General features: G+C 46.1%; 1 long non-coding RNA gene across 2 annotated transcripts in view; it reads left to right on the top strand.

Annotated features, from left to right (window-relative positions):
• The window catches only part of LOC137637609 (uncharacterized), a 17,859-nt gene that overhangs the window by 522 nt on the left and 7,337 nt on the right, over positions 1–10,000 (top strand). The window contains exon 1 of one of the 2 annotated variants that reach the window (XR_011043724.1): positions 3,695–3,835. The exons of the other annotated variant lie outside the window; for it this stretch is intronic. This is a non-coding gene — a long non-coding RNA (uncharacterized lncRNA). Of the gene's footprint in view, positions 1–3,694; positions 3,836–10,000 lie in introns of those variants that run through there. 2 annotated transcript variants of the gene reach the window in all.

A 10,000-nucleotide genomic window follows, 5' to 3' on the forward strand; every position in this document is an offset into this window, starting at 1 on the left:
TACATATTATGCCTAATTTCTCGTTCGACCAGGCTTCGTAAATCTTATAAAATAGGACCTTAATATTTATACATACACAGTATTAATACTAACCTGTTGAACATGCGCTTTAGATTCTATATAACTATATTTTACAGATATGGTATGAAAGGTTTGCAAATAATCCAGCAGTCCCCGTTAACAATTTCGTTGGTTAAGTGTCAGCCACGCCCCCTCTTATGCATCCAGGTATTTCATTATCCTTAGTATATCAGTTTTGCCTTTATTGAATAATAAGCTTTAATTTTAACTAGGCTGGTTGTTATATTTTCTGAAATGTTATGTTCTTGCATTGAGGAAAGCCATACAAAGCTTTTCACGTAAGATAGTCATTTTGCGATTTCATTAGGAATATTTGCCAATTGTAAGTATATATGCGTTTTGTTATTTTCCCGACGGTAATTTACGTTTTCACGATCTACGTTTGCGTATCGTGCACTGTTTCTAACTGCCGTATAGTGACCCTTTAGTTGGTGTCAATCGGAACTTTAGCGAACATGGTATAGTCCAGTTTGGTAAATTTACAGTTTCATCCATTATGGGGAAACTGGGGTAAATGTCTAGGAGAAGGCCGCACCAGTTTTTCAAGTATTAACGACGAAAAACGGCAAAAAACAACCAGATTATTGTTGCACAGTGCATAGAAACATGAGGAAATTAATAAAAAAGAAACTAAGACTTAACTCTTACACACAAAATGTAAGCATAAACCTACTACTACAATTATGGGGGACCCCAGTGGGAAGCGGGGTTTTTGGGTGGGGGGAGGATGAGAAAAGTGATTTTTCGGGGCACTACCGAACCTAATACAACCAACTAACCTACCCTGGGGGGCCTGTACCCCTACCTAGGCCTACCCGGGGGGGGGGGGGCGAAAGTGATTTCAGGGCACCACCGAACCTAATACACCCACCTAACCTAGCCTAACAGCCCTGTACCCCTACCCGGGGGGGGGGGGGGGGGGCTCCGCCCCCCTGCGACCCCCCTTAAGGACACTACCTAACTCATCCATCAAACCAAATCCAAAGTGATGGTACTGCTGTATACATCGTTATACTATCACCATTATAATATACTCCATAAATTAATGAAGCTTACCTTAACCTGTTGGTTGATAAAGATGTGCTGCTGCTTTGAGGAAAATGTGAAGCCGTTGCGAAGGTTCCCTGACATGCAGGACAATTTTTATTTTGTAAAATTAAATTGTGTCTCTGGCACAAATCCACTAGTTTTTCAATTTAACCCCGAATAAGTAAGAACAAATTCATTGTAACTTAGGAAACAGTCAGGACAAGAAGATGGAATTTCAACTTCTTGTGCAATATCAGATGACGTGCTTGCTACGGCCTCCATGTCTAGGAACGAAATAAAATGGCTGGGTAAGAAAATGTATTGTCGCACTGTGATGGGTAAGAAAATGTATTGTCGCACTGTGATTGGCCAAACGTGAAGACGTCATTGGAAAAGAAAATGTATTGTCGCACTGTGAATGGCCAAACGTGAAGACGTTATAGTGGACTAGTTTGTCTGCGGATTATAGTGGTTACAGGGCTCATTTGAGCAAAAATAAGACACAGTCAACAATAACAACAGACTTAGAAAAATCTGGGAGGAAGACAAGAGTAGCGTGAGTTTGATCGTCGATATTTCGACTATTATTGATTTTCACTAAATTATCTCACTGGTATACCATTATATACATACATTCCTACATATTCTAGTAAAAATAAATTGAATATCAGTGATATCTTCATGCGGCCCTCTCCTAGACATTAACCGAAACTGGAATAAAAATATATTTGTTGCATCAGAAATAATGTAGTTCCAACGAATTTAACGTTTATTTTGACCGCAAACCATCCGATTTAGAGATTTACTATGTAATTGGAGTTAAAACAACAAGTTGTTCATCCCAACAATTATGGGGGACACCAGGTGGAAACCGGGGTTTTGGGTGGGGGGGGCGTCAAATGATATTTGCAATAAATGAATACTTATCCTTCCACCACCCCTCCCCCTATACCCCTATCTAGCCCTACCGGGGGGGAGGGGCTCCACCCCCCCTGCGACCCCCCCTTCGACCCCCCCCCTTAAGGCCACAGTGATTTTCAGGGCACTACTGAACCTAAGAAAACCCACCTAACCTAGCATAGGGGCCCTGTATCCCTACCTAGGCCTACCGGGGGGGGCCGCCCCCCCTGCGACCCCCCCTTAAGGCCACATTGATTTTCGGGACACTACCGAACCTAATACAACCACCTAACCTAGGGCCCTGTACCCCTACCTAGGCCTGGCCCCTGCGACTCCCCCCCCCCTTACAGCCACTACCTAACACATCCATCAAACCAAATCCAAAGTGATGGTACTGCTGTATACATCGTTATACTATCACCATTGTAATATACTCTATAAATTAATGAAGTTTACCTTAAACTGTTGGTTCATAAAGATGTGCTGCTGCTTTGAGGAAAACGTGAAGCCGTTGGGAAGGTTCCTTGGCATGCAGGACAATTTTTATTTTGTAAAATTAAATTGTGTCTCTGGCACAAATGCACTAGTTTTTCATCAAATTCATTGTAAGTTAGGAAACAGTCAGGACAAGAACATGGAATTTCAACTTTTTGTGCAATATGATATGACGTGCTTTCTATGGCCTCCATGTCTAAGAACGAAATGAAATGCCTGGGAAGATAATGTATTGTCGCGCTGTTGTATTGTCGCGCTGTGATTGGCCAAACATGTATGACGTCATAGTGGACAGGCGCTGTGATTGGCCAAACGTGTAAGACTTCATAGTGGACTAGTTTGTCAGCGGATTATAGTGGTTACAGGGCTCATTTAAGCAAATACAAGACACAGTCAACAATAACAACAGACTTATAAAAAATCTGGGAGGAAGACATGAGTAGCGTGAGTTTGATCGTCGATATATAAAGAACTAGGCATTTGCGACAGATAATATTTTACAGAAATACTACAAAAGACTTGCTTTACTCGGGAAATATATTATTATAATAGATTTCCCATAATGGATGAAACTGTAATAATACCTCCAGTTTTTTCTGGAAAATAATATGGCAGACGAGTGTAGTCCGGTTGTGAACTGTAAAAGATTTGTCTCCTAGAGTTATTACCTTTGCCTGTATTTATTTATTTGTTTTTTTGTGATTCGCAAACAAAACTATTTGACCGAATCTCATGTAATTTGGTCATATGATTGACCATGATCCAAGGACGATTTGATTAGATTTTGTCAGTGATTGGGTCAAAGGTCAAGGTAATGAAAAGGTTAAAAAGTTCTTTTGTTATGTCGTGGTCAATTATTATCCGATTTGCATGAAACCCGTGCCAAATTGACCATAGTTAAATTGCCTATTTTGTGATGTGACGTTGGCGAAGATGTGCCTTATGATACGCGAAATACCTAAGAGTGTATAGGCCGACTGTACAATATACTGCTGATTTTGTAGGCCATGTAGTGTTTAGGATTCCCGTGTGTGTGTGATGTACAAGACACCAGCCCTGAAAGTAAAAGTAGGGGAATAAAAAATGACATTTTGATTATAAAATAAATTTTTGAATATACTTACCCGGTGAATATATAATAACTGACGTCTCCGACGGCTCGACAGATTCCAAAAACAAGCGAGCGATCGCCATGAAGGTTGCGGGTGTGCCCACCAGCGCCGACTATCGGCCAGATACCGCATATACTTGTCAATCTCTCCAGTTCTTCTCAGTCCGCTGGGTCTCTATCGGGGAGGAAGGGAGGGCCTTTAATTTATATATTCAGCGGGTAAGTATATTCAAAAATTTATTTTATAATCAAAATATCATTTTTAAATATTAAACTTAGCCGGTGAATATATAATAGCTGATTCACACCCATGGTGGTGGGTAGAGACCAGTATTAATACAATAAAGGCGTATATGCTCAAGAGTTTTTTGACAAATATTCCATAAAAAACCAACTTAAGTATAGGTACCTGGCAAGGAAGCTGACTCTGACGATTACTCTGCCTCATTAGTCCGCTTTCCTGACGAAGCCCAGCCATCCTCTCAGGATGCTGAAAGACTCCCATGAGCTGTTATATCCAGGGCGAACACCCCTATAACAGGACCTCATCAATACCCTTAATCTGGGCGCTCTCAAGAAACATTTGACCACCCGCCAAATCAAAAAGGATGCGAAAGACTTCCTAGTCTTCCGTACAACCCAAGACAAGATTAAAGACATTTCAAGAGAAGATTAAAAGGATATTGGGATTAAGGGAATGTAGTGGTAGAACCCTCACCCACTACTGCACTCGCTGCAACGAATGGACCCAGGGTGTAGCAGTCCTCATAAAGAGTCTGGACGTCTTTTAAATAAAATGAAGCGAACACCGACTTGCTCCTCCAAAAGATCGCGTCCATAATACTTCGAAGAGACCTGTTTTGCTTAAAAGCCACCTAAGTTGCTATCGCTCTCACTTCGTGCGTCTTGACCTTAAGCAAACAACGATCTTTCTCATTTAAATAAGAATGTGCCTCCCGGATTAAAAGTGTAATAAAGTACGATAACGCATTTTTAGACATGGGCAATGAGGGCTTCTTAACGGAGCACCAAAAGGCCTCAGAACCACCTCGTTATGGTTTAGTTCGAGCTAAGTAAAACTTAAGAGCTCTAACGGGGCACAGCACTCTTTCAACTTCGTTACCTACGATTTCTGACAGACTAGGTATTTCAAAAGATTTAGGCCAAGGACGAGACGGCAGTTCGTTCTTGGCCAAAAAACCAAGTTGAAGCGAACATATAGCTTTATTCGTAGAGAAGCCGATGTTCTTACTAAAAGCATGGATCTCACTGGCCCTTTTAGCCGAAGCCAAGCACACCAAAAAAAGCGTCTTGAGGGTGAGATCCTTCAGGGAGGCTGAATGCAATGGTTCAAACCTGTCTGACATTAGGAACCTTAGGACCACGTCTAAGTTCCAAGCGGGAGTTGACATACGACGCTCCTTAGAGGTCTCGAAGGACTTAAGGAGATCTTGGAGATCTTTGTTATTTGACAGATCCAAGCCTCTATGTCTGAAAACAGACGCCAACATGCTCCTGTAGCCTTTAATAGTGGGAGCAGAGAGGGAGCGAACATTTCTCAGATGCAGGAGAAAGTCCGCAATTTGGGCTACAGAGGTACTGGAAGAGGAAATAGAGGAGGACTTGCACCACTCTCTAAAGACCTCCCACCACTCTCTAAAGACCTCCCACTTCGACTGGTAGACCTTGATAGTAGAAGATCTCCTAGCCCTCGCGATCGCTCTGGCTGCCTCCTTCGAAAATCCTCGAGCTCTTGAGTGTCTTTCGATAGTCTGAAGGCAGTCAGACGAAGCGTGGGGAGGCTTTGATGAAGTCTCCTTACGTGGGGCTGCCGTAAGAGATCTATCCATAAAGGCAGACTCCTTGGGACGTCTACCAGCCATTGAAGTACCTCTGTGAACCACTCTCTCGCGGGCCAGAGGGGAGCAACCAACGTCAACCTTGTCCCTTCGTGAGAGGCGAACTTCTGCAAAACCTTGTTGATGATCTTGAACGGCGGAAATGCGTAAGCGTCCATGTGAAACCAGTCCAACAGAAAGGCATCTATGTGGGCCGCCTCTGGATCTGGGACTGGAGAGCAATAGGTCGGGAGCCTTTTGGTCAGTGAGGTCACAAAGAGGTCTATGGTGGGCTGACCCCAAGTCATCCAAAGACACTTGCACACGTCCTTGTGGAGGGTCCATTCTGTTGGGATCACCTGACCTCTCCGACTGAGACAGTCCGCCAAGACGTTCAATTTCCCCTGGACGAACCTCGTCAACAGTGAGATGCCTCGATCTTTTGACCAGATGAGGAGGTCCCTTGCGATGACGAACAGAGTGTGGGAGTGAGTGCCTCCTTGCTTGGAGATGTACGCCAAGGCTGTGGTGTTGTCCGCATTCACTTCTACCACCTTGTTTCGAAGAAGACTCTCGAAACTCGTCAAGGCCAAGTGAACAGCCAACAGTTCCTTGCAGTTGATGTGAAGGCTCCTCTGATCGGTCGTCCAAAGACCCAAACATTCCAGACCGTCCAGAGTCGCTCTCCAACCCAAATCCGACGCGTCTGAAAATAACACGTGGTTTGGGTTCTTGACTGCCAGGGACAGACCCTCTCGAAGACCTATATTGCTGTCCCACCAGCTCAGGCACGTCTTTACTGGTTCGGAGATCGGGATCGAGACCGCCTCCAAAGTCTTGTTCGTGTTCCAATGGGAGTCGAGATGGAACTGGAGAGGGCGAAGGTGAAGTCTCCCTAGAGAGATAAATTGTTCCAGGGATGACAGCGTCCCTAGGAGGCTCATCCAACTTCTCACAGAGCAATGATCTTTCCTCAGCATGAGGCAGACTTTGAGCAATGCTTGCTCTATCCTGGTGGCAGACGGAAAAGCCCGAAAAGCTAGACTGTGAATCTCCATCCCCAAATAGAGAATCGTTTGGGAGGGAGTCAGCTGAGACTTCTCTATGTTCACCAACAGTCCCAACTCCTTTGCAAGACCCAACGTCCATTGAAGGTCCTGCAGACAGCGATGACGGGACGACGCTCTGAGCAGCCAGTCGTCCAGGTACAGGGAGGCTCGAATCCCCGATAAATGTAGGAATTTTGCTACATTTCTCATGAGCCTCGTAAAAACAACGAGGAGCAGGGCTGAGGCCGAAGCACAGTGCTCGGAATTGGTACACCACATTCCTGTATACAAGCCTCAGATACGGTTGAGAATCCGGGTGTATAGGAATGTGGAAGTACGCATCCTGCAGGTCGAGAGAGACCATCCAGTCTCCCTCTCTGACCGCTGCTAGAACGGATTTGGTGGTCTCCATCGTAAATTTTGTTTTGACAACAAAAACGTTGAGCGCACTGACATCCAGCACCGGCCTCCAACCTCCTGTATGCTTTGGTACTAGGAAGAGACGGTTGTAAAACCCCGGTGATTGAAGGTCCGAAACTTTCACCACCGCACCCTTCTCTAGCAACTGAGACACCTGCAGATGTAATGCCTGCCTCTTTGACTCCTCTCGATACCTGGGAGAGAGGTCTAAAGGGACTTTTACTAGAGGAGGTCTCCGTACAAAAGGTATTTTGTATCCCTCCTTTAGCAACAAAACAGACTCCCGGTCTGCACCCCTCTTCTCCCAGGCCTGCCAGAAGTTGTTCAGTCTGGCCCCTACCGCTGTCTGAGGACGTGGGCAGTCAGACTCTGCCACGGGAGGACTTAGATCCTCTCCTCTTGCCTCTCTTACTGTCGGCACGAGCGCCTCCCTTACTGGGAGCTCTGCCACGAAAGGGCGGGATAAACCTCGTTGCTGGAGTATTGAGCTTAGGTCTAACGACATAAGATGATGGAGCAGCCTTATGCGCTGACGTAGCCATCAAGTCGTGGGTATCCTTCTGCACCAAAGAAGCTGCGATATCCTTAATCAACTGCTGAGGGAACAAGGCAGATGACAACGGAGCAAAGAGAAGCTCTGACCTTTGACAGGGAGTTACTCCTGCAGAAAGGAACGAACAAAGAGTCTCCCTCTTCTTAAGGACTCCTGCCGTAAAGGTAGCAGGGAGCTCATTAGAGCCATCACGGATAGCTTTGTCCATGCAGGACATAATTAGCACGGATACATCACGGTCGGCCGAAGAGATCTTCCTGCTCAAGGCTCCCAGCGACCAATCCAAGAAGTTAAAAACTTCGAAGGCCCTATAAACCCCTTTGAGGAGATGATCAAGGTCCGAAGAGGACCAGCAAACTTTTGAGCGTTTCATGGCCAGGCGACGGGGAGAGTCTACGAGGCTTGAGAAGTCTCCCTGGGCAGAGGCAGGAACTCCCAAGCCGAGAACTTCTCCCGTGTCATACCAGACGCTCGCTCTAGAAGCCAGTTTAAAAGGGGGGAAAGCAAAGGCCGTCTTCCCCAAACTCCTCCTGGTGATCAACCAGTCGCCTAGTAAACGCAAAGCTCTCTTAGAAGAGCGAGAGAGCACTAGCTTAGTAAACGACGGTGTCGAAGCAGCTAGGCCTAGCGTAAACTCTGATGGAGGCGAACGAGGAGCAGCAGTCACGAAATGGTCAGGAAACAGTTCCTTAAAAATCAGCATGATCTTTTTAAAATCAAGAGAGGGCTGAGCAACTCTAGGCTCCTCTCCATCTGACAAAGTCCCCAAAGGCATATCAGTTGGAAGGGGATCAGCGACTTCCTCATCCGACGGAACTTCGTCCGACAACTGCCGAGTCTCATGATACGGAGAGACATGCCGAGGAGGCAATGCTTGACAGGCAATGTCAACAAGCAACGGAGCAGCAGCAGCAGAAGAGGAAACGACATCACGTCGCTGCTGAAAGGACTGAAAGTCTTGTGACTGACCAACAACAACAGCTGAAGTAGAGTGTCGCTCGACATCACGTCGGACATGCATTGACTGCAGAGTCTGAGCAGGCAAAACAACTTCCGACTGCGGTGACAGACGCTCAACGTCACGTCGAGGCAACGGAGCCGGTCGGCGAACGTCAGTGCGGGGCTGCGGCGGCAGCAGCTGAACGTCAGTCTGAGACTGTAGCAAAGGGGGATCCATGTCACGTGACTGACGTGAATGACTAGGCACACGACTAGCATCGCGTTTCAAAGCACTAGAAACGTTAGTACTAACGTCAAACGGACGAGAAAACACTTGTTTAGGCGGCTGAAGGCCCGAGTCACGTTCAGCGCACTGGCGACCCGCAAGCAAAGGATCATCGTGAACCTGATCAAAGTCATACTCTTCCATAAGGGAGGCAAGCTTTGACTGCATGTCCCGCAGGACAACCCACTTCGGATCAACAGGGAGTCGGAACGGGCCGTGACGTCGATAACGTCTGCGTTGGCAAAACATTGCCTCTACCGTGACCCTCGGACCCCGTGTTACGCTTTCGCTTAACAGGCGAACAGTCATCCGATGACTGCAAATGGTCAGAGCTGCCCCAATGGCTACAGCCAGGACGCTGGACCTGTCCTGAAGGGACTGACTTTCGCTTTAAGGGTCTAGAAACCTTGCGCCAAGGTTTCTTATGCGATAAGTCTTCGGAGGACGAGGAGAACTTTTTCTCACCCGTCTTATGGTAAGGACGATCTTGACGAGAAACGTCTGATACCAAAGAGGGAACGTCTGTACGTAGGTTTACACCTCTCGCCCCCTTAAGTCCTACGACATTACTTCTCCCTGGTGCAGGGGAGCCTGAAAGAGGTCTCGGACTAGGGGAGTGACAAGCACGAACAGACGAACCCTCGGTCGCAACACTGAACACATTTTGCGCACTTATCACTTTATCACTTAGATTTTCTGTTTTACCACTCTGACACTTCAACAACTTAACATCTGACATAAGTTGGTTTCTGTCCGATGCTAAGGACTCAACTTTTTCGCCTAAAGCTTGAATCGCTAAAAACATATCCCGCATGGACGGTTCATGAGTGCTAGTAGGGGGTTCAGGAACAACTACTACAGGGGAAGGATTAGGTTCAGGGGCATGGGAGGAGGAAAATTCCAAAGATCTAGTGGAGCTTCTCCTCACCCTATCTCTCTCAAGCTTACGAGTATATTTGTCATACTCAAGCCATTCGAATTCTGACAAGACCACGCACTCCTCACACCGATCTCCTAATTGGCAGGATTTACCCCAGCAATTAGAACAAACAGTATGAGGGTCGATAGAGGCCTTGGGAAGACGTTTGTTACAATCCCTCGCACACTTGCGATATACAGGAGAAGGGTCAGCCATTTTGAACAATCAGAGAAAATCCAAGTCAAAACCAAATTCATCAACAATAAACACGAGCCAAAAAAAGGGTTTCAAGATTTTAATTGAAGAAACACACCAACACAGCGAAAGCCAATAAACAACCAAAATAAAGTACTTCACCAATTCGGTCGAAAACTCGAGGT

This window comes from Palaemon carinicauda, chromosome 3 (assembly GCF_036898095.1).
Source record: "Palaemon carinicauda isolate YSFRI2023 chromosome 3, ASM3689809v2, whole genome shotgun sequence".
Taxonomy (NCBI): Eukaryota; Metazoa; Arthropoda; class Malacostraca; order Decapoda; family Palaemonidae; genus Palaemon; species Palaemon carinicauda.